Here is a 25,971-nt window from a genome sequence, read left to right on the forward strand (position 1 = left end):
TATGGACTTATGGGCACAGCTCACTGCCTAGAGGCTAGACTCCTGGGTCCACCTGTCTGGGTAAGAATCCCAGTTCTGCTCTTTCCTAGCTATGAGATCTTGGGCAAGTCACTGAATTTCTCTAAGGCCCAATTTCCTCTGACTTGGGCTGAGAATAGTAACTTTATCAACCTTGTTGGATTGTGACAATCAAGACACGTATGTAAGGATCTTGGCACAGAATAGCTACTTAATGAAAGTTGAGGATTCTTAACTATCTTTTTTAATAGCTAGATTTTAGCTTTTGCCCAGCTAGTATATATTTCCATGATGGGGGATGGGGCGTCTTTATATCTCCCAGCTGCAACACTATCTACTTTCTACTGAGGAGCCACTGCGTGCCAAGTCCTGTGCTAGGTCAGTGAATGTCTAAGCTGCCCTTTGGGAGACTCCAGGCTGGACAGCCTACCTGGCACCCTACACAAAAGCCATTTTTGTCGGCATAAATCTCCCTGCGGCAAGCCTTGGACAGTTTCTTCACTCCCCTCAGTCCCAGGTTTGGCAGATGCCTTCAGAAGCAAGAGGGGAAAGGTGGCTACGTGGAGTTCTGTAGCCCCTACAAGGTGCTGCAAGGGCAGAGAAGGGAAACCATGGGTGTGCGTGTTCACGTCCATGCACAGGAGGGGTGGCCCAGGGAAGAGCATTTTGCATTCTAGCTCATTTCTTGGGTCTACCACATAACCAGCAATGTGACCTTGGTCAAATTTCTAACTCTCTAATTCTTGGTTTCCTCATCTATCCATGGGAATGCAAATTTCTTCACAGTGTTATTATTAGAATTGCTTCCAACAAACGCTTATAGACTGATCTTGCCAAACTAAGAAACTACCAACCCTCCCCTGCCCCATGAATCAAAGGGAAAAGGCAACTGGCCTTGGAGGAAGGCTCCGAGGGACCCAGAGCATGGAAGAAAAATAGCTACATGCCCTTTAGAAACACTCAACAGTCAGCGTAGAGATTCCCAAGAGAACACAAACTCCAGTAATGATTAAAAGAGCTATGAATTCAACAGTATGCATGAACCAGTGTTTCTTCACACATCTTTGCCCCGAAGCACTATATTATAATGTGAATGGAAGCAAAGTCAAAGCAAAGGTCAAAGATGTGTTCATAAGTGAATATTCAAAATGGCGGGCAAAACCATTTTACCAACTGGGGCTATGCTACACTTAGTCCGGAAGGCAAACTTACCCAGAGAAAATCACTCTCCTTTCTCCCACACTCCCCACCACTCTAACCTGTGAGAGAAAAAAAACAAAGAAATTTTGCATTAAATTATGTAGAAAATTATTATTTAAATAAATTATTTAGAAACTGTAAGAGCATCACTTGAATAAAAAGGAAGGGGCTTTTGTTTTATAGTCTATTTAATAGCCGACAGTGGGCCTTGATTCTTCTTCTGTAAAATGGGTATTTTAAGACTGCCTCCTTCAGAGACTGGTTGAGAGAATTACTTGAGATAAAGAAGGAATTAAGGTAAAGAATTCAGTACAATATCTGGTACATAATAAGCTTTGCTAAATGTTAGCTGTCACTGTTGTTTTCATTGTTCCTGTTCCTAAATTGTTAAAATTAAAGAATCATGAATTAGGGAAATAAGCACCCTAGTCAAATGGTTCAGTCTTTGGGTTGGAAATCTTATTCAAATACCTAAACATCCCCTTCTTCCCGCAACATCCGTGGCTTAATGGGACACAACTTACATTGTTCAGGCATAACAACAGAAAACCCTGCCCTTGTCTTCTGACACCCCAGGGCTCCCTGGGGTGGAAGAAAGCAGAAAGCTCAAGTCAGGTGGAAAGACTGGGATTGAGGACTGGAAGAGGAGTGGCTGAAAAGAAAATGGAATTGGTCCAAAGACACAAAAAAATAAAAAATAAAAGGGGAGTGTGAATAGTTCTTTAAAAGGCTCAGATGCCCTGGGAGAAACCTTCAAAGGAGAGAAGAATGAGCTAACCCTTCAGACCCTTTGAAGTACTTACACGTATGGTGGAATCCCTCGGTCTGCTCTGTCTTCAAATCCTGCCCAGTTAAGGGCCCCCCAACTACATGCTTTATATGGTGTGTACCTGAAAAGCCAAGTGCTCAGGCATTGCAGGGAATTTCTCTCACCATTTAGTAAGGAATGCCTGGAATATTCCAGCCGAGAAGTATTTCTTAATTTCCTGTGCAATCTGAAGGCATTATCCAAGGGTTATTTTTGTTTTGTTTTATTCAGAAGTGGGGTTGCTGGAGCATTCCTCTTGGACATGTTCAGATTTGAATTAATTAGAATTCCTGTATAGTTTTCTTCGGTTATAATTATAGCTTAATTTGATTGCTTAATAGCTCTGGTTTTCGTAATGTTTAGCACCTGTTGTAAATTGCACAAGATAAATCACCTTCTACCTTCCACTGTGTTTATGCCTAACTTTTGCCTTTCCCCTTTCAGCTGGTGGGCTTGCAGCGACAGCCACATGCTTTGCTCATCCCTGCCCTTTCCACCAAAGAACTCTCTTTTGCAAGGCTATTTAACCAGAGAAGAAGTGACTTTTACTTAAATGCCTCCTTAAGACTGTTAGATTTTTTTTAAGGGGAAAAAAAATTGAGAAGAAAAAAAGAGTATTTCAGATGCTATAAACTCTGAAGACTGACCTCTGGTATTATGTAGACTTCCACTTAAGGGTCACCTTTTTGATGCACTGGGTGTATGGAGTTTTTTCCCCCCTCCTCCTTTCCTTTCTAGAATTATTAGACAGCAGTGGAAGCCCTGCATCATTAATTGATTTCTCCCATGCATTGTGCTATGATACAATTTTTCAAGGCTGTGCATAATTGTGTTCTCTGTGCCAGCGTTCTGTGTTCTGTCCTTGTCATATTGTCATTGAAGGCTGTTTCCACCCTCTGTAATTGGAGATGTTCTACTTTTGGACAAAGGTGTGGGGGCAGCTCAGGGGAACAGCGCTGACATTTACTTCATCAATTTATTTTTATTGTTCCTACATTTATTGCAGCTATAACAGCCCTTTAATAGTTATATCTCCTCCCTGTAGGGTATTCTGGTATTTGAAATTTTTTTAACTCATTTGTTCTCATAGATAACAGTAAAGTGCATTTCAGGATAACCTTTAGGTTTCAATCTCCTCTTTTCTTTTGGCTCTGAGGCAGTCTTCGCTTTAAACTTTTACTGCATTGCCAGTCTAAAGGCCAGAGCGCCAAGTTCATTCTAGCACTGGAGTAACCACAAATTAGTGGTCCTGAAAATTTCAGGGAGGTTAGTCCTAAACCAAGAGTGCAGCTATTACCGTAATTCAAAACTGGTCATCCTTTGAACGGGGGGGGGGGGGGGGGGGGGGGGGGAGGGGGGGGGGGGGGGGGGGGGGAGGGGGGGGGGGGGGGGAAAAGAAAGGAGGGCAGGAAGGGGAGAAAGTGAGAGGCGATGACAGAGAATCCCAGTAAATACATACCTCACGTTACAATCCTGGTCAAATAAGAACTGTAATTAAATCTTTATGACTAATGAAGCATCACACTGGACCAATTCTGAGTCTCTGTCCTTCAAGGCCAAAGACATGGGGCACACTTAAGAGAAAACTGTGCTTGGATTTACTGTTCTTCTTGTCTTTGGATACCACAACCCTGCATCCCAGTCCCACCTCCCTTAAGAAAGGTTATCTTAGGATAGCCTTGGAAATAATTCCTTATCTGCAAGCCTAGTTTATTTACGTTTTAATTCTTACCAACCCCGTAGAAAAAATAAATGCCAATTTTGTCTGCTTTCCTACCACCATCTTTGTGGTTGTGAAAACATTTGTCTGGGCAAGAAACAGTTTCCGTGCTTATTTTTAAGACCATGCTACTAAGCCACTGTATAACAGTTTGTGCTCCAGTTGCCAGCTTTAAAACAATCATCCACTGAACAGTGTCTAGGCATATTTCAAATGGAGGTTCATTCCAGTTTCTATCCCCCAGTTTCTCCTTACAGAATCCTTACTATACCTTCTCTTCCTACCCCTATCACCAGAACCTACTAGAAATCTGCCTTCACCTCACCAGAGAAGGCCAAATGCCTTGTCTATTATCGTAATGCCAGGTTAAGTAACCAAGAAAAATGGCTCCAGACTCCACACCGGTTCTAGCCGCAGGGGCCTCTCTTCTCTCTCTGCTAACAAGAAGATCAACCTGGGAAACAGCATTTCTTATGCACCTAGTTGTCACCATTTATAAAAAGAAAGGTTGTTTCAAACTGCACAAACTCTCAAGACCTCCATTACAGTAGGATGGGTCCAGTGTGTCCCTGACACAGGAGGAAGAGAGAGATTGGGTGGGCAAGGTGGGTGTTCCTGGTCTGGGTCCCTACTCTCAGATTCTTTCACGATAATAAAGAAGGGGGGGCCCAAGCTCAGGACATCCTGTTGAAGCTTCTAAAAGCAAAGTAAGCCTCTAGTCCAGTGATTCCTGGAGATGGGCTCTGCTGAGTGGTAATGCCTACCTGCACAAAGTCCATTTGCCCCACCCTTCATATCTTTTCAGTTTTTTCTACCCCCTGCCCTCCACTGCCACTTCCATTGCAAAAGGACCCTTTTCAGAAGACTGTCTTCTACTGTCATGTTGGTACATTACTTAAACCTTCAAAAAGAGAAAACAGAAAATGAAGAAATAACAAGAATACAGCACCAAGAGGAAAAAGTACCACAGACTCTTCATGCTGGAATCCTAGCTTGGGGAGGGAAACTAGAGAAGAGCATGGTTCTGGGCCTCTGCTTCCCAACAGGGCTCCACAAAACCACCCCAGAATGACGCTGCCAAGTTTCTGGTGAGGATAGGATGCTTGGCGGCTCGAGTGGGATTTTTTCTAATTATTCTTATTCCGGTTGGATTTTATCCCTAGATAGTTACAGAAAGATACCACCAGCAGGGCATTAATCCAGACGAAAATATTTTAATGATTCCCCTTTACAGATCTGGCTCAAAATTCCAGGTCTTGCTTATTCAGGTTCCTGACTCCTTTCTTCATCTTTGAAGACTTACAGAGAAAAATCGTGATGGGGAAAGACACCATAGCTTGAACCCTCCAGAACTTGGGAGAATACAGCTGTTGAAAGGGTACAGGCCAGAGGTGGTCGACACTATGATTTCCATGCCCAATGGCAAGAGTCATTCTGCACCAGTTGTCATCTGAATCATGGGTGTAATTAGAGTCACTAACCAACTACAAGTTTCACTATCCACATGCAACCTATTTTCGAGAATGGTGGAGCCTGAGAGTAGAGCCGCCAGGATCTAAAAGACTAAAATTACTGAAAGTTAATTTTGGTCAGTTCTGGGTTTAAATACGCACATTCATCTCCAAGTTAACCATGATGCTGGCCACAGCTAATATAAAGTAAGCTTGATACCAATGGCAGTCTGACAAGAAAGAACACCTTGCAAAGAGGAGGGGTGTCTTTGGACACAGAGATGAGCCCTGAAAGCCAAGCGTGCCCAAAGTAGCTTTCTGAGTAGGAGACCAAAGAGGGCATGGAAGAGGAACAGAGGAAGAGAAGGAAGAGAAGGAAGAAACTCTACACCACTCCTTCAGATCTGAGAGCATGATGCCAGCACTGGGGCAAGGCAAGGCAAGGCAGAAGGGAAGCCACCTGAAATAGAAATCAAGGAAGAAAGAGGCCCACAAATGGGAGGCCTGATTATATTGTTCTCCAGCAGCTACTGAATGGCCCTGAGAAAGGGTATGCGAGAAGAAAAGGAAATGTGTCAGCTGGTGAGGGACCTTCCATGCCAAGCCTCTCCTCCTTCAAATGGTATGCCAGAAGAGCTGGAGTCTAGGACAGGTAAAGAATAAAGTGATAGGTCCCCAGAGCTGAGTTACCTTACGCCCCAGTTCATGGCACGCATCAATGCCAGCCCATGCAAAGTCTTCTCATTTAATCTCTTATTCTCCCTTCCCTTTTCTTCCTCAGTCTCCCACCGATTGAAATAGGTACCTACTGTGCTTCAGCCTTTATCTTGCAACTATGGATTCTGTGGAGCTGGTTCAGGAGTGATGTCTTGTGGAGATCAAAACCTTTATATATGTTGACCTAACAAAGAAAAGACCATGGTGGACTTCATGGACTAAAATAAATGACATAGATGGCTGTGGAGTTTATTTCTGTGAATGATGCCATCTGGATTTGTAGAATAAACCACCTGTACAACTGGACATGATGGTGGTGTTAAAATATATTCTGAAAAATATTTTTTGTGATTTGGATTTGTAGAACAAACAACCTATACAAATGGACATGGTGGTGATATTAAATATTTTCTAAAATATTATTGATATTGCTATTATTGTGTTGACATCAATACAATTTTTAAGATTTTAAGACTTTTTTATGTTAAAGGTAATACATGCTTGTTATAAACAAAACTAAAAGAGTTTAGAAGGGTGCAAAGTTAAAAGCTCAAGGATCTCTCTTCCCTTACCAGTACTCTTCCCATCCTACTGCCATAGGTAAAAACTGTTAACTCTTCCTTGTATGTACATCCTTCCAAAACTCTGATACACACATGCAAGAATATAATACATACAAATATTTTTACAGGAATGAGATCATACTACATATACTATTTCACTACTATTTCTCTTAACATATTTTGAACAAGTTTCTATAAAAATAGAGAGAGAGAAACATTTATTTCATTCTTTTTAGCAGCTGTACAAGAATTCCATTGTATCAAAGTATGATTATTTATTTAACCACTCCCCTACTGATGGAAATTTAGGTTGTTTCCAATTTTTGCTATTGTAAGCAACGGTGCATGTTAAATGTTCATTTTTATATGTATGAGAAGCAGGCTTCCTGCCGAGCAGTGAGCCTGAAGTGGGGCTTTACCGCAGGACCCCAGGATCATGACCAGAGCCGAAGTCAGACCCTCGACTGAGCCGCCCAGGCGCCCCTTACCAATCTACTTTTTAAAAAAATAGTACCAATTTACATGTCCACCAACAATGTTTGACAGCTTGCTACCCAACACCCTGGAAAAACCAGGCATTATGAGACTCGAAACTACCAATTAGATAAGTGAAAATGAAAAATGGTTTTCTGCTTTTTAGAAACTACAAGATAATCTTTTATATATTTACTGGCCACTTATATGTCTTTTTCTTTGAAATGTCTACTCTTGAGTCTTCCTATTAATATATTTGCCTTTTGGGGTGCCTGGGTGGCTCAGTGGGTTAAAGCCTCTGCCTTCAGCTCAGGTCATGATCCCAGGGTCCTGGGATGGAGCACAGCATTGAGCTCTCTGTGGAGCCTGCATCCCCCTCTCTCTCTGCAAGCCTCTCTGCCTACTTATGATCTCTCTCTCTGTCAAATAAATAAATAAAATCTTTAAATATATATATATTTGTCTTTTTACTGATTTGAAAGAGCTCTTTGCATATTAAGGAAATACAGGTTTAAAAGATGTTTCCTAGTTAGTAATTTTTTTCACTTACTTATGGTATTTTTGCTATGTAGAATCAGCTACCCATGTTTATTTCCAATTTTTATAATATTCTGCCATTTGGGAGTTTCAAATTTTAGGTTATCAAACTACTTAGTTTTTTATAGCTCCCGTGGTTTCATACTATACTTAGAAATGTCTGCTTTAATTGAATATCATTTTTTTGTAATTATATTTCTATGTCTTACATTTTCTTTTTACATTTAGGGATCCAAGTTTATTTGTTTTTCCAGATGACTTGTCAGCATCTGAACACCACTGATTAATACACCAGTTCTTCATTGCTTTGTGATATCACCTTCATAATTTCATAAAGTCTCATGTATTTCTGGCTGTATTTCTGGGCTTTCTATTTGTTTCATTACTCAATCTATCCTTTTCCTGAACTAGTACCACACTGTTTTGTTACTGTATCTTTACAATATAGTTTTGGTCCTGGTAGAGTGTTGTGTTGTTCTTTTTTTTTTTTAATTGGAGTTTATAGAAAACATAAAATTGTCAGGATCTTATCCTAGGACAGAAATTTTTCCTTTCATGAAGGATATTCATTTAAAGAGCTTAAATTTATGAGAAAAGACCAGAGTGTGCAATCTATCAACCATAAAATAAATGTTTAATAAGAATTTATTATATTTGTTGTTGAAAGAACTGGTAGAAAAGATAAGGCAGAGACACCACTCTGAAAGAATTATTTAGATAAGAAGGTACCTGAACATAACTACCAGGGCAGTTAAAAAAAAAAAAAAAAAAAAAAAAAGCCCAGAGAAGCTTCTCAGGGATGATAATGGATAGACGTAAGTACCACTCACAGAGTCTTGAGTTGTCACGAGCAAGAAGGTCCCTTCCCCCTGGAGATCTGCTTATGGGCTGTGTATTTTTGGCTAATAATAAAAATGAGCATTTATTGAGTGTTTATGGTTTACCAGCCACTGCTTTAAGTGTGTTAGATGCATCGACTCACTCAAACTTAGAGCAATCCTATGCAGTAAGTACATACTCTTATTTGGCCTACTTTATAAAGGAACAAACTGAGTTCCTTGCACGGCGGTAGAGCAGAATTTGAACCCAGGCTGTCTGGCTCCACAGTGTTCCTCCCTAATCATTAAACTTTACTGCCTCCAAAACCAGAGAGAGAGAGAGGGTCTGATCCACATACCACCTCTGCCTGAAGGACTCCCCAAAATGACAAAATGATTAACGGTGGCAGGCTGCCCAGCCAGCACAGCAGAGGCCCCTGTGTTCAGTCTGCAGACACTCAGACTGCTCAGTGGACAGCCTGAACTTCCTGAAGGAATCGAGGTACCTGGAATGCTGGCATCTTGGCCAGAGTCTGCGGTTTATTCTGCTCAGCACTTGCCGCTCCTCTCCTGCAGAGGAGGCCAGAAGTTCATGCTCCTGCACACTCTCTGGGCCTCCAGTGCAGTCTGGTCACCTGGGTGACCCCTTCCCACCTGGGACTAGGGTGGCCTCTGTCTGACCTCATCCCAAGCTGACAGCTGGCGTCGCACTCATCCAGACAGCTGACACTCCCGGCCGGACAGAGTATTGTCTCCTGCCCTGCCTTACAAATGATAGAGGGAGGAGGCCACTCCTGTTCAGCCATGGCCTCAAGAAAGGGCAGGTCCCTAAATTTAAGGATATAGGATGAAAACAAAATGCTGCAACTATTTCTGACTTTAGGAGAGAAACAGGGCCAATGGCCTCCTGAAGTCCAGTGCCAGGAACTGCTGGAAACAAAGGCCCTCCATTAGGCAGGGTCAGGCGAGAGCACAAAGCCCCATTGTTAGACAACACCAGTGGTTTTCCAACTTTTCTTTCTAAGCCATGGATATGTTTGTAACCCCTCAGCCGTGCCCTCAACGTCTGGAAGGTCATTTAGGTAAAGCCCATTACCAGGAAGAAAAAAATGGCAGTCTGGTGAACCCATCTCAAGCAGATGCAGCATTGAGACACTAGTGAAAAATGTCCAATTTCCCATTAAGTCACCACTCAGTACTTACAGAGACTGTCTCAGATGGGTATCTGGGAGTCCCTTCTCTCTGTTCTCCCTCTCTCCTCTCACCATGCCCCTAAACTGAAAATTGGCAGGGTCCAGATGACCCTTACTCCTGGCTCCATTTGGGAAGGGCAAGGCTGGGTCTTTACCCTGCCCACTGTAGTCTCCTAGACTCTTCACAGCCACATAAACCCCCGTCCCTAATGTTAACAGCCTCTCAATGGAGCACCATCATAGGATATGGCGTTAACAAATCTCTGCCTCTTCTCCCTCATTCTCTACCAACTAAAGGAGAAGAAGAAAAGGAAAGAGACAAAAGGAGACAGAAATCCTGACCCTGTCCCACCATTTTTCAAAGAATATCAGACACAGGAAGCAGGTACAGTAACACTGTTCTGGACTAAGCAGGGGCAGGACTTCACCCTCTCAGCCTTGGAGAATAGAATGAAAGTGAAAAGGCTCATATATACATTTTCAATCCAATTTCAAGAGATTCATGAACGCTCCACAAATTCAAGAACCTTGGGTTAAGAACCTCAGGCCCAGTTTTTGAGCAATCCTGTACCTACCTGGACACAAGCAGGTTCTCATCAAGCCTGTTTTCTCTTCTGAACTTACACTTAAACACTATTACCTAGTCCCCTTGCACATTCACAGAGATGTGTGACTGATTCTTGGCAATGGACATGAGCTCAAGTGATGGATCTCTTCTGGTTAGGAGCAGTTAACCGCAGGCACACCTCCATTCTCTCCCCTCCATGGTCTACCATGAATGACTCCAAGGATACTTTGAAGCCATCTCGTGAAGAGGACTGAACCTTTACATGGAAGGAATTTGGATCCCTGAATGACAACATGGAACAGAAAGGCCCTCCTCCCCCAACCAATCTAAATGGGACTATGATGTGAGCTAGAAAGAATACTTTATAGTGGTATGTTATTGAAATTTGGGGGTTATCTGTTACAACAGCTAGCATAATTACCCCAAAACAAGAGGGTCTCTCACAGTTGCCTAAGAGGTGTTGTTAGGAACTCACACAGGGCAATGCTCCTTCTCTACTTTGAATCTTCTAGGATGTCAGGAAGAGAGCTAGGTTCACCTATGCCAATCTCTGCAATCCACCACCACACTCAGGGAGACTTGAGGAACATGATAACAGCTGACATTACTGAATACTCACTCTGAGCTGGGCCTTGTACAGGAGTTGGGCCTTGAAAGGAGCACTTTACATCCAAGACCTCACCTGAACCTCTTATCACCACTCAGAAAAAGCTACTAGTCATATATCCATTTTAACTTTGACCCAGAAAGGTTAAGTAACTGTCACCAGATGACACACCTAAAAAGAACACCCACTCCTAATACTTCTAACCTGGCTTAACTTTCCCAACTTCTCAAATCACCTTTTCTAAGGCAGACAGGCCCGCATAGAGTCATATCTGAAGGTTCTACCAATCATCACCTCGGTTATCAGCTAGCTAAGAGTGCATATGGAATTGCTGGCACTCACCTAAAAAGAGGCCTCAAGGCAGCTACAGTGGACACAGGTGGGAGAAAAGCCCTACTAAATGCAGAGGCAATAGGTTGGAAGGCAAACTCAGCCCACGTGACTCTTGATTGATGGCTGGCCCAGCCCGGATGCTCAGAATCAACTCACAGTGGCCCTTGGCCCTAGGCTGCCCTCCCCTGCGAGCCACAGTCCCACATGACCTCATGGCTACAGGAGAAGGGGCAGAGAGACCGAGGGCCCACATCTCCGATAAGCGTAGTACAAGAGGAAAGGAGAAATGTGGATGGGCAGTCCTCCCACCAACCCCCACCACACGGAGCGGCCCACCCTGATTCCATGCAGGGAGCCCGGCCTTGCGCAGAAGCCACACTCAGACTCAGGCTGCTACTCCTGGCCTTCCCATACCCCTGGGGGCCAAAGCTTAGACTCCACAGCCTGCACACTCACAAGCGCGGTTTGCAGTGGAGACAGAAAACTGGCACCTACCCCGCGCCTTGTTAAAGTCCATGTTGAGGATGTCCCGAAGTTTCCAAACCCTGAAGACATGAGGTTACACGTGGTATCTCTAGATCCCTCGCAAGAGACCCGGATGGAGGCGGGGCTTGCGTGGAGGCGGGGCTTGCGTGGGGGCGGGGCTTGCTCTGGGAAGGGGCTTCCCGCAAAGGCTCTAGGGCCCCCCCCCCCCCGCCCACCTCAGGCCTCCGATTCCCGGCCTTGCTCAGACGCTTTGGGCACTTTTCGTCTTTAAAATCATTTCACACGTTATTACACATTCCTTTGTGCAATTTTTAAAAATCTATAATTTATGAAAGCTGTCATTCAATAGGGTCTTTGCTCTCCCTGGCTGGAACTTCTTCTAAAGTACTTCTCAGTAGGCAGCGAATCACTCCCCTTTGATTACCATGTGATTAGTTTGTTCAACTGATGGCCTTTCTTCTCTAAGATACTCATTGTGTCTTCTGCCTCCTATGCAGTTCTTAAGAATTTAAATGAGCCATTTTATTTCTTCCTCCAAGCCCAGAATCCACACACTCGGCTCCACCCTTCGGCCTCCCTTTTGAGTGTGCCTAATAAACAGCAGCAGTTTCCGAGGGCCCCTTCTAATGGGGAATTTTATGTTGTTTCTGTCATTGTTTGTTGTACTTCCTACAAGACCAAATGCTGCTAAAGATTGAGAGACAGTGACATAAATGTCAGGGAAACGCCTCGGTAGTGTCAAGCCTAATTAGACGCTTGCACTTGGGGGACAACTACGGATACCATAAAACTCAGAGCGCATCCTCTCTGAGCACATGCCTGGAGTCTGGCAAATGGGGCAGGGCGGGAGAGAAGGCCTAGGAACAGGATAAAAGGGGATGGAGAACAGTTTTGCTGGGATGCTGAACTCGATTTTAATACATCCATTTGTTCCTTTTAGGTCAGTCTTGTCCTGGACATAACCATAAGCAAGGTCACTGCGTGTATCAGTCACTATGGGCACAGTGATTAAGACCTATATGCTTGTCAAGGGCCAAGAAAATGTTTGAGAGAAAAAAAAATGGGGGTTCCAAATTACAAAACAGAAACTGTGAAATCAAAATGATAAAGTCATAATTAACAATGCAAATTACAAAAATTATTTTACAGCAAAATTATTGTTATATGTGTGTGCCCAAACATACAAGCACACAAAAACACACATATCATGAAATGTATGTGCATTTTAAAGATTAATATCATGTGAGGTGAGGCTTCCAAAACTAAGAGTGCCTTTAACCCATGAAGGTCCCTGAGCAGCCACATCTACCAATCCCTAACACATTCCCATGCACGTGTGTGGATCATTTCACAGAAAAGACATCACTAACATTCACTTTCTTCAGCACCATGTCAAGTACACTGGGGGAAACACAAGAAATGAAGATACTGTCTCTGGCAGCACAGTTTTTAGAATCAGGTTAAGAAGATATGACAAAGCTATGAAGAACAAGTTAGTTATTTTACTCAACGACTATTTCTTGAATACCAGTTATATGCAATATTCTCAATATGGAGAATAAGAAAATGAATGAAAGATACAAAAATCCCTGCACTTCACTCAACAGTCCTATAAGAAATGGTGTAAGAAAGTACTAAGTTAAACATAACCACCAATGATAAAAATCATTAAGTGAGCATTTTTAATGAAGTAGAGCGAAGAGCAAAGGAGTTTGGTGTTGCCCAGATGGTAAAGGACAAATGCACAGAGGAAGAAGGGTGTGAGCTGGGTCTGGTTGCTCAGTCACCCATTCAGGAGACTGTGTTCCTCTCCAGATATGTACAAAGAAGCAAAAAGTCTGTTTTTGCCCACAGGGAGATAATATACACATGGATGAGATAATGTGTGTAAAAAGGCACATTGCAAACTCTCAAGTGCAATGTGAATTATATATCTTATTATGTATGTGACACATTCTGCTTATTCACCTGAGTAGAGATACTAAAGTCATTGTGGAGAAATGCATGTTCAATCATTTTCTACTCTCAATTTTTACCCAGATCTTCCTTCTCTGCTAAGTTAAACCAGCTTGTATATAAATATCCCAAATCCTCTCCAGTTACACTTTAGAATCCCATTGAGGTTCTGAAAACAGTAGCCACCTCAAAAGAGCATTTAGAGAAAACCAAAATCATCTGAGAACTTGTCCAAAGGGCTTTCCCTGATGCATGGAGGAAAGGGGTCTGGTTCACTTGCTGTTAGGAGTGTCCAAAGCATTGATTCCAAGGCCTAGATTCCCAAAACTATGTGGTATAGGTCCAGTGTATTTTGGCCAGACAAAAGGTCCACTTCCTTTAGTGGTATAGCAAGCTTACCACAACTTAACTAATCTTTCAAATAGCTCGAGCATTGTTTCAAAACTTATGACTCAAACTCTTGAAGTAAATAAAATAATTATTATTAAGCCCCATCCGACAGATACAGAAAATGAGACAAAACAGACTGAAATGGGTTGCTCAAGACCAAACTAACTGACCATAATAAAGATATTCAGCCTTCCTGGCACATTGTAGTCTTCCTTTCACCATGCCCTTAATAAGGCCATGATGCCAAGACAATCCTCCCTAGAAATCACTAAGCCCATGGTTGCCTCTCCTGAGATAACCAGAATTATTTTATGAGTAAATACTCACAATTAATTTCCCCATCAGGCTTTTCCTATAGCAAGTTCTTGTCCAGTTACCCAAGTAATTCTCCCTTAGACCCTCCCTTCTCTCCCTCAAACGCATACCTAAAATACAAACACAATCAGGCACATACAGTGTGGATTTTTTCAAAGCCCATTCCTCAAGTGCCTAAATTTTAGGGCTGCCAGATATAACCTGAAAATAAACCACAACAAACAAACAAACAACCACCACAACAAGATACCCAGTTAAATTTGAATTTCATGTAAATAACAAATACTTATTAGTCTAAGTATATCCCAGGCAACATTGAGGATATACTTACGCTGAAACTTTTCATTGTTCATTGCAATGCGCAAAACTAATTGCCCAAATGGAATCAGGGTCTGTAAGTCTCGTAATCCAAAAATCAAATGCTCTCTCCCAGGCCTAAACATATCTTGGCCCTACTTGTAATCAGCTGCAAAAGTACAAAATCTGTACTCACCTGTTTAAATTGTCAAAGAATCTGAGAGTGATGGAAAAGTTAAAGGTAATTCTGTCCCCCTGACTCCTGTGAAATCACACCTAAAGTAATCAAGGCTAGAAGACATTTAATCTACACATGCATACAGAATGCAAAACCCTGCCGGGGAACACTACAACTATCATACCTAGGAGATTGTTTGCACCAGGTAGGATTCCTAGTGACTGTGAATACAGTCATTTCTCTCCATCTTTTCTCAGTGCTACCCCAACAGCCCTGCTCCCCTGCCATGACTAGTTCTCCCATAACAAGCCTGGCACCCTTGCTGACACAGAGTAGGCTTGATCCTTACTTATTGAAAGAACAAAATGCAATGCATATAGAGAGCCATGTTAGCTCAAGTTAAGTAAAACTGAGAAGAGTTGGAAAAGAGAAAGTTCTGGAGAGAGGCGTCATTTGCTTCCTTTGGAGGATGAAAACTCTTTGAGAGCCGAAGAAAAAGGGAATTTAGCACCCAAAAAGAAACAAGCAAACCAAACACTAATAAGGTAAATACAAGCTTTCTCCTCATAATGCCAAGTGGGTAAGTACTTAGTAATACATCTCAGTAGTACAGAGAAAAACAACTAATCCTCTGGAGGAGAACCTCAAAGAGAAACCAAGAGCTCCTGGGTTCAGCTATATTTCCAGGGTCAGGACTAGGGATGGTTGCAGGGGTCAAGAGCCTTTCAGAAAGATCTTGTTGAAACCCCACTTCAGCCTCCTCCCAATTAGGAAAGCAGCTCCCTTCATGCATATTTTAATCCAACAGTGTTTTTTTAGAATGAGGAGTCCTGAGAACAAGGGAAGTGAGGGAGAGCCTTTATTTCTTTATCATTTATATTTAGTATATTATAATGTATTTACAACTCACAACTCCTACCAACTACAGCTCAAGAGAAACAAGTTTTTGAGGGCATGTGGAGAACTGTGGAGAGAGGCAGGAAGCTACCAGGGAATCAGCTGCAGGAGCATAGGCTAGGGAATAGAAAGTTCTAGAGACGATTAAGTCGCCCTTACTTATTTCAGCCCACCCTGTCACTAGCTCTGGCAAGGTAAGCTGAACCTGATTAAGGAAAGAACAAACAGGAAACCATGAGCTGGAGATCTACCTAGCCAGGCTGTGGTTGCCCACACTGGCCCTGAATCTTGGGTGAGCTTCTCCCTGTGGAGCAACCAGACACAGACACAAGACCTGCCCTCAGGGATCAGAATCCAGAAGGAAAACAGACATGCCATACACAATTTCATACTATAAGCTGAGCAACACAAGGTGACTGGTAGGCAAGCTAAGCACCTGCAAAGAAGCTCAGCCTAGCAGTGCCAACAACAGGAGAAAAAGAGAAAGATTTTGAAAGAATTTTGTATTGGATTTTCCCCCAGAAAATGCAAAAAAGGGGAAAAATCAGAATTGTGTTAAATTTCTATACAGTGTGGGGCGCCTGGGTGGCTCAGTGGGTTAAAGCCTCTGCCTTCGGCTCAGGTCATGATCCCAGGGTCCTGGGATCGAGCCCCACATCGGGCTCTCTGCTCAGCAGGGAGCCTGCTTCCTCCCCTCTCTCTCTGCCTGCCTCTCTGCCTACTTGTGATCTCTGTCTGTCAAATAAATAAATAAAAAAAAATCTAAAAAAAAATTTCTATACAGTGTATGTTAGGAATATAGATTCTGGAGCAATTCTGCCTATATTTGAAGCACAGTTCTGCCAGTTACTAGCTCTGTGAACTTGGACAGGTTTCTTAAACATTCTGGGCCTCAATTTCCTCATCTATAAAATGGGGATAGCACAGGGCATATTATATGATTGTTGTTAGCCATTGTGAAACTTAAATGAATTTTAACAGAAAGCACCAAAGCCTATTGCATAACAAGCACTCAATAAGTGTTAGCTATTATTACTATGATATATATAGTTTAGTACTGCTCTTATTTTAGGTCGAATATCAAAATGAAGACATCTTAATCCTTTCCAGGTTTAGAAGCTCTAAAAGTCTTAACATGGTCTGATGACAAATACTATGGCAGAGGTATACCCAGGGCAGTATAGTTAAGATGCCCCTAGAAGAAACTCAGACCAGAGAAGAGCAATCAAGGGCCTTCCTGTAGGAATTCTTTAAGCTAAATTCTGAAGGGTTGCCCAGGTAGAGAGAAGAGAAGTAGTCTTTATAAAGGCCAGAGTTAATAAGTGGAGACACAAACATATGAGGGTAGACAGCAAGCATGGGGCAGCAGGGCCACCGAAAGACAGCTGTCAAGCCCAGGCAATAAGCTCTGGCTTGTTGCTGGGTAGTACAGTGCTGAGGGAGCAGTACATCTGGCTTTTGGAGAGGGTCCACTAACTGGGGATACTGGTAGGACATGGTAATTGCTTGGTTATGAGGGTGAGGTAGAAATTGACGTCTTCCTGACTGTTAGACAGTTGTTTGGGCAACTACAAAGTTGTTGACACCGTTTGCTGAAACAGGAAATACAAGAAGAGGAGATAAATTGGGGGTCAGACGGTGAGGGAGATGGGAAGAGTCCTGGAAATGAGCGAAGGTCACAACTTCCATTTGGAACTATTTACCTTTGGTATTTCTTTCAAATAGCTAAGTGTGAATGCTGGTGAGTTAACTGGCTACACAGAGAAAATAATTAAAAATTCAATAGCCATCCCCCATATTATGTAGAATTCTTCCGTAGAATGAATCATTCCATATGGTTTTCATAATTCCTGTGAGATGAAAACAAGCATGACGATATATGTATCAAGCACTTATAAGCATTTTGCATACATGAACTCAAGTAATCCTGACATCAACCCTGAGAGGTACATACTGGTAGTAACTCATTTTACAGGTAAGAACACTGAGGCTTAGAGCTAAAGATTAAGTGGTTTGACCAACATCACACACCTGGTAAATGACAAATCCATTTCCCCTTTTGACAGGTTCAGAAACCAAAGGTCAAATAGGACAAGGGATGTGTACAAGACTGCAGAACCTCAGAAGTTGTGGAGCCAACTCTATACCCAAATCTGTTACTTCTGGAAGCTGGTACTTTTTGGATAAGCCATGAATTCAGACTGTAGAAGTCTATGATTTACAAAAGACACGAATGAGAAGATTATAGGGATAGGACCAAACAGAAGCCATGTTCAAACAAGGCAAGAACTACTTATTTCCTTTAGAAGAAAGGTACAGCCTCATAAGAGTAAGGCACTTTGTATCTGCCTGGTGCTGTTGATGGTGATGATGATGACAAAGGACACTGGCTGCTGCTGAGGGTGATGCTCCCACTTGGTACTAACACTTCAATTAAGTCCCAGAGGTCTCTGTGACCCCAAAGTTCTTGAGGTCAAACTTGGGACTGAGAATGATCTTTTCTCTCTAGATTGTCCAAGAGAAGAGAACTCTGGCTGGAATTGTGTTTGTGTTCATTCATTAACCAAATATTAAAGTAGCTGAGGCTACTTTCAGGCACTGTGTTAGGCGCACAGAACACAGAGATTAACAAAACAGACATATTCCCTGCTCTTGTGCAGCCTGCAGTCTTAAACACTCCACCTAGTCATGCCCACTGATTGAAAGGTGAACGGGAGCAGTGTCACTACCAGAAAGCTGCCCCCAAGAAGCTGGCGTTTGTGGGTGTTGTTGGGTCCACTGACAGCAACATTAAGACACGAGCTATACACTAGGCCTAGGTTTCCAGTCCTGGCCCTGCCAGTGGCTAACTGGGGGACCTTGGGAAACCCAACCAGCATCTCTGGCCTTGACATAAAATGGAGGGAAGGGAAGGGCAAAAAGACTAGATCCATGGTTTTCAAACTCCTTTTAAGCTACATTATTCATTCTTTATTCACTTAGCAAATTTTTACCCAGAACCCATTTTGCACAAATAACATGAACAACACAAATATGGTCCAAAGCCTCAGGGAGTTTGAGGTCTAGTGGAAATCTTACACCAAACTCCACCATGTAGAAATGGAACTAATCCTGAGGTAATCTGGGGCTCTACAAAACACAGTTTTCAAAAAAAAAAAAATCCATATACAGACTAGCTAATCTCTCAGGTTCCTTCCTGCACTATCTTTCTCCCAGGTTGGAGCAACAGCAACAACAGAAACTGAACCTCCTGTATGCCTATCTCTAGCCCTATGTTGACTGGATATTTTCTGTAATTTTGTCCAACAAGCCCCAAGCTCTCAAGCTTGTCAAGGTACTGTTGCTTTGCTCCATTGGTCTCTTCTGAAGAAGTCAGCCATTTGCACGAGACTCTCCCAAGTTTCTGGTTCAAACTGGGCAGGGAAAAGAAGGCCATGCGTATTTTCATTTGGCGGCAGAAGGATTTTCATGCATTACTCCCCAAGTACAGAGCAAGCTCTGGAGAGGCTGCAGTGGATATTAGCAAAAGCAAGACAAAGGGGGCACAGTGTGAGTTTCTTCTTCCCAGAGAATCAGGTTTTTTTTGTTTGTTTGTTTGTTTTTTTGTTTTTTGTTTTAAAGAAAGGGAATGAAAGCCCAGCTGCTCTATTCCCTTGTTAGTTTTGCAAAACAAATGAGCAAATAATTTTCATTCATTGACTTTGCTTTTTACTTCCAAAGGAGTCTCTCCATCCTCTAAGGAAGACCCATTTGAGGTTTTCTGCATACTGTCTGTCCACTTGGTAGGAAGGAATTTGATTTTTTTTTTCCTTTCTCACACCATTCTGTGCCAATGTGAGCCTGACCATTTCCAGATGAAACACTGCCTTTACCAGAATGAAATGTTTGCGAAAAGGTCTTTAATGAACTGAAAACGTTAATTTGAAAAGTCTCCTCTGTGGAAAGAGTGAGGCTTGGAGAGGAAAGGAAATGACACACAGCCTGTGGACTGGCAGATGGCTGGTTTCTCTCAAGTGTTTCAAAAGGGGGAGATAGAGGATGGGTTAGGTTGGGATCCAAAGCGGACCCTCACTCCGAGGGCAGGACCGATATGGCAAGTCTGAGCTATGTTCCCACACTCAGCTTTGTTTTTGGTATTTTAAATGTCTGTACACACAGGATTCTCCTGGTGAAAAACAATACACAGTCCCTCGGCCCCTTCCCCACCACCAGAAATTCCAGCAAATGCCCCACTGGCATTATTTCAAAGGTAATCTCAATGAGAATGATGTTCATGCTAACAGCACCAACCACCACTAACACCACTTTTTTTTAATCAAGGTGTTATTCTCCCTCCCACCCACACCATCGGTGCCACCCAGATCGCACACAGGAGGAGAAAACATGAAAGTTACAGACTCTGCTAAGAATGCTGATTATAAGTCATCGGACAGATATAATTACAGGAATTGCTCTCTCTAGCAGAGCTGATATTTATTTTAGCAGCTCTGACCCTTCTCGAGGATCTTGCTGCCACCTCACCCTCGACTCTCCACCCCCACCCCCAAAGGGCTTTTCTAACTGAAAGCAAACCCAAGCCAAATCCTGCTCATACTCTCGGCCAGGTGCCAGGAAAAGTGTAAATTTTCGTGAGCTCCGGCTATTTTGCCAGAAGTCTGCAAATGTGTCTGGACATGAATGGCGGTTGCCTTTTGCGAGGCCAGGCCTGAGCACCAGGAAGTTCTAAAAGCAGCACATGGAGAGAGATCAGATGGCCAGAGAAAGGGGCAAAAACAGCCTGTCTGTCTAAGTAAGTGAGACTCTCCAGGCCAGTCAGTCACCTTACTGCCCTTACAGAAAAAAAGAGGAAGGGCAATCTTTCTCAGACTCAGTATTCTAGTTGTGTGCTGTTAACTTTGTTCCCAAAGGCAGTCCCCTACTTCCCTACCAGGACTTCACCTTTCGTAATGGAAATTAAATCAGTTAAGTTTGATGGGTGTGTGTGTGTGTGTGTGTGTGTGTGTGTGTGTGTGTGTCTGAGAGAGACAGAGCGGCTGTCTGTAAGCACGGGCACAGCGAACGAGATTTAACCCATGCTGCTCTTTTGGCCTTGGCAGAGATGAAAGCAAAAAGGTATTTTGAGGCTGCTTGCAAGAAAGGATTTTAAAAATGTAGAAAACAAAGATCACTGAACAAGTAGAGGGCCGGCATCATTCACCAGTGTTCGAAGCCCATGTCATTCTTGCTGCTCCTCCATTCCAGGACCCGTGAGTAAGTACGGGTGCCTTCTACCCCGTGCACTCTTCTCCTCCAGGGTGATGCTTTGCCTCCCCACCCTGTCGCACCTGGGTGGATTTCACTGCTCCGTGAAGCCTGTGGTCTGTCTCTAAATTCCGCCAGTTTTCATTCCACCTCTGTTGAAGGGGGCAATAAACTTTAATGCAGAGGAGGCAATTATTTGAGGGCCAGGTGTGACTGAACAAGCTTGAAAGCCTCTGAACAGAAGCAAAGCCAAAGGGAAGGGTATGTTTTCCAAGTGATTAAAAAGTGGTGTGACTCCCTTCACACCCGTCCTGACCCCACCCCCATCTTAGCCTGATAAAACAAGGGAAGGATTCAAATCAAAGGGATCTGGTGGACTTTACTCACCAGATGAATATATTAAAGTGCTCTGGTTGCTAAGTTTCTACCAAACCGGCCATGGCCAGGACAGGGGAAGGAAGGACCGGAGTAAAAAGGAGGAGGTGAAAAACCCATAAAGAAATACAGGTTTGCCTCAAATTATACAATAGACATATTTCATAAAAGTGAAGTATAAATTGTTTTAATAAATGGGTTCACTGTCAGTGTACCAGCTATTGTTCCTAGGGGGAAACCTTTCATAATCTGAAAAAGAAGGAGTAGCTGCTATTTATCTTTCAGGCCAATATGGGTTGCTAGGTATGATATGGAATTTTTATAAAGTAAAGGACATCAAAATAGAAGGTTTTTCTGAATTTTTTAAAATATGAAACACGAGCCGGAAACGCAGCTGCAAGGTACATGTACTGAAATAAACAGAGGGAGGGAAGGGGGAGGAAGAAGAAAGGAGGAGAAGGCATGTGCACGCAAGAGAGAGTACCTCTTTGGGTCAATGAGCCCAATTTAATGGATTAAGGTGTCCACACCCCATCTTAAAAAGGACCGAGATGAGCAAATAGCATGCAGAGAGATGAACTGCCAAGCTGGACAACCAAAGAGAGGGGGTGTTTTACTGCAGAGAGCAAGGCAGAGAAAAGGAGTGAGATCAGGAAAAATGCACACAGGCTGCGTGTACTGCGGGGTGAGGGTTTGGTGATCAGAGGCCCCCAGCCAAGTGTTTGAAATAGTTCTGGGCTGGACGGGAACAGATGGATGTACAGAGGAAGTTAGGAAAGGGGGTTTGGAGATATACAAGTTACCCTTGTTCTCTAGCAAAGAAGATTCCAAAAGAAACTATGCCTTTGCTACCTTGGGATCTCAAGGACCAAAGTGTCATATACCATTCTTAGGGCCACAGTATCCTTCCCTAATGGGAAAAGGTCAACTCTATTTCCAGCTGCAAAACCTACCCATGTCCTCTCAGCCTCGGGGAGCATAATTCCATAGACAGAAGGCAGAAAAGAAAAGCTACCAATGAGATGCAAGAATTGAGAGCAGAACAGGAGAACTTCCAAGACATTAATTCCTAATGAAATAAAGCTCATTTCAAACTCATAGAGGTTTTTAATGTGCTCGGTTTTTTCACATTTTTACTTAATTTATTTCTTTCAGCAGGAAGTACAAAGAGGTGGTATTTTTCAGATTATTTTAAGAAATGTGCCTCAGTAATTCCATTATTCTTTGTTACTCTTTAGCCCACACAGACTATAAGGGCCTCCTTGGGTACGCAGCACCCAGGAAGCTCCTCAAGTGTGCAAGGCCCAGATCCACCCCACAGGAGATTGTGATCTGGCTGCACACACAGGTAGGAAGATCAAGCCACAAGAAGAACCAGCACCCTTCTCCAAGAACCAGACATTGTACCAAGAATTTCCCTAATCACGTCTTCACTAATTCTCACAAAAACCCATGGAGGTGGATACAATTCCCACCAGCTTGCAAAGGAAGACACTGAGGCTTAAGAAGGTTAAGTCCCTTGTCTGGGGTCACATAGCTGGGAGGTGGCTGTGTCTGAGTGCCCAATGATGTAGAACACACCTCAGGTGCCACAGGCAGTCAGAGGACAGCGGAACCTGGGAGGCCCTCCCAAACCATCTCAGCACTGCCATGGGGGACCCAACCCATCCAGAAGGGTGGGTTGGACTCTTACCTGCTCAATCAGGGGGCTCTGCGAGGTGCTGGTCAGTCATACATGCAACGTTCACAAACGAAAAAAAAAACAAAAAAACAAAACATCCTTTACAGAGCACATAAAGGAAACCCGTTTTTCTATCTTTAGGTCATTCTGTGCCTCTACAGCCATCTGCAGGGATGGAACTTGGTTTCATTAAACATGATATTTTTGTCAGCTCTCTTATGCTTTTTGTTTTGTTTTCTCTTGCTTTCAATTAAAGGATTTTTTTCCCCTCCCAGAAATTCTTTGGGGATTTGAAACCCACTTCAAGGAAAAAGAAAAAAAAAAAAAAAGGAAATCCATCTTAGAGTATTAGTCACCAAGATGGGTGTGAAGACAACGGACTATAAAACTGAAACCAGCTCCATCTCCAAAAGGAAAGAACAATCTCTAACAAACTGCTTTGAATTTTAAGAACTGGAAATAATGCTGGCAAACTGGTTTGTCATTCTTAAAATGCAATAATAATTAAAAAAAAAAAAAACCGACTCCGAATTAACTCTCAACAGTTACAACCAAATAAAGAACATAGGCTGGGACGCCAAGCAAAACCCAGGATGCTTCACCAGAGAAAAATAGTTAGCTATGAAGAAATAAAAGTATGAGCTGGAAATAAAATGGAAATCACACAAAAGCAAATGTGGTGAGACTTGGAAGTCTTGCATTCCACCAGCAAGTAAAACCAGTACAGAATTGACCAGTGGTAGGGAGTCCGGGAAGGGCGCCAGGCTTGGACTGAGTGTTTCCCACCTTGAAATCAAAGAAATGGGCGTGTGTGGGTTGTCTGCCCTGCATGTATGACCGTCCGTCTCCTCTGCACAGTCGTGATGAAATAATCTCCCTCTTATCATAGCCTTTGATCTCACAATCCCCGTTTCCCACGCTATTAAGATATCCCATGTCTCAGCAATTCAACTTTGCATACTCAAACCCCCCTTTCCCCTTCTCAGCCCGCACCTGCCCACACATCAGTGGCTCTGCTTTGCTTTATGCCTTTGCTTTGTGCCATTTCGAAATGTTTTCATTAGATGGGAGGGATCACCGTGGCAGAGGCCAGCTGCCACGCCCACATGGGGAGCTCCAGCCAGCATCCCTCCTCTGTGGGACTGGAGAGGGGTCACCAGAGCAAAAGGGCTCCCAAAGACTCCAGGCCTCCCTGAGAGAGGAGGCGCTGACCCAAGGGAAGGGAAAGGTCACACTTGCTTAGTGAATCTCCCAGGGTTCTCAGGGACTCTCTCTCTCTCTCTCCCTCGCATTCCTGGGCAAATGCTGCTGTCAGAAGCTCATTGGGGAGCTTGGCTCAAGAAGAGATCACCTACCTGTATCTTGTCTTTAGCAACCATTTCTACTAGGTTTGCTTCACCACCCTCTCACCTCCAACAGTCTGGGTCTCTTCTAAGACATCTGAATGGAGAGTGGACAATGAGGCTCTGGTCTGGAAATTGCCTGGCAATCCCCTCCAGCCATGTTTGCTCCTACCCCTAAGGACAAGAGAGCAAGATTCTGGAATCAGGTGAACTTAGGTTCAAATCAACCTCATTGGGGCCCCTTAACCCCCTTGAGGCTCAGTTTCCTCATCTCTAAAAGGAAAATCACTCTATTTCCCTCACGTGTCTTTTGTGATGATTACATTTAATCATATGTGTAAAGTGCCTGTGTAGTCCAGTGTCAGGCACATACTGGGTAGTGAACCACAATGGTTCCCACTCCAACTGCCTATACCTAGTTTATATTCCCTTACAATAATAATAACTACAACTGCTTATTATTGAGTCTTTACTTGCCAAGCACTATCCTAAGTATTTTACATAAATAATATATTGCACTCTCAAAAATAAAACCCTGTGAAGTATGTACCACCTTATTCCCCTTTTATAAGCCAGGCAACTAAGGCTCAGTATTTGAGGTCATGCCCCTTAGTAAACCACAAACATAGAATTCACACCCAGATCTTCTGGATTTTAAAAAGCCCTATCCTAGTGCACACATCTACTGCTTTCTGAACCCTCACAATATTCATGAGAACTTTTGCCTTTTCTTAAACTTTTTTTAAAGTTTGTCTCAACATTTCCCACTTATTTGTTCATAAACAAGTCCTAATATTCTTGAAATAAGAAAAATAAGTGATTTTCTCTATTCCGTGGTCACTTAAATGACCCGTGGCTGTGTAGCTCCTGGTGTATTAGCAAAGCAGATCTGCCTAGAAAGATCTGCCTAGATCCCCCTAGAAAGTGAATTGTCCCTTCTCCAAAACCCACGTTGTAGCCTGGGAACGATATTTATCTGAAGAAATATTTCTTCAGATCCCTTGGGGAGAGACCTGGATCTTTGCAAGACCCAATTTTCATTTATCTATACTAAAGCACAATTATTTGGGAGGTTGGCCTCCTGCATTCATCTTCCACTTTGTTCTCCAAGCCCCAGCTCAAATTCCTCTAGGCAGCCTTGTCTTTCAGCCCAAGGTCCAAACCCCATACCCTGTTGTGTCACAGAGCTCAGAGCCCATTCTACAGACACCATCTGGCACTTCCTTAAAGGGTTTTCTAAGTGGTTCACATATGGACATCTTGTTGACCTAAGAAGATTATAAATTCCTCAAAGACTGAAATCTTGTCTTCCATTGTTTTTGAAACTACTGAAGTACTTAGCCCTTCACCAGGCATCAAGTAAACACCTAGCAGAATGTCCATAGGTGCAATTACCCCCATAAAGTGCTAATGCATCAGCTGCCCCACAAGCCACATGCATATCTCTGTTCTTCCTTTAGAAGTTAGCATCAGCCCTACCCCAGTACCTGAACAAAACCAAAATGATGTAAGGTCCAGAGGAAAACCAAAGAGAGACCCAATAATCCTAGCACCATGACCCACGTGATCTCCCACCTCCTCCTCATAAAGATCATCCAGCCAGTCCCATCCTGCCCAGACTCTCCTTGACCTAAACTCTTCCTATGCAAGGAGACACAGGCATCAACCCTTCCCTCTTCTGATAATCGCACTTTCCTATCCCAGCTGTTTGGAAACTGCTCTCCTCTCAGCATAACCTAATGAACATAACATAATGGTTCTGATAAGGGGTCAGCATCCCGTCCCTCTGGTTTCAATAGTTGGTC

The sequence above is a fragment of the Enhydra lutris genome, unplaced genomic scaffold (genome assembly GCF_002288905.1).
Source record: "Enhydra lutris kenyoni isolate GAN:26980312 unplaced genomic scaffold, ASM228890v2 scaffoldscaffold18, whole genome shotgun sequence".
NCBI lineage: Eukaryota > Metazoa > Chordata > Mammalia > Carnivora > Mustelidae > Enhydra > Enhydra lutris.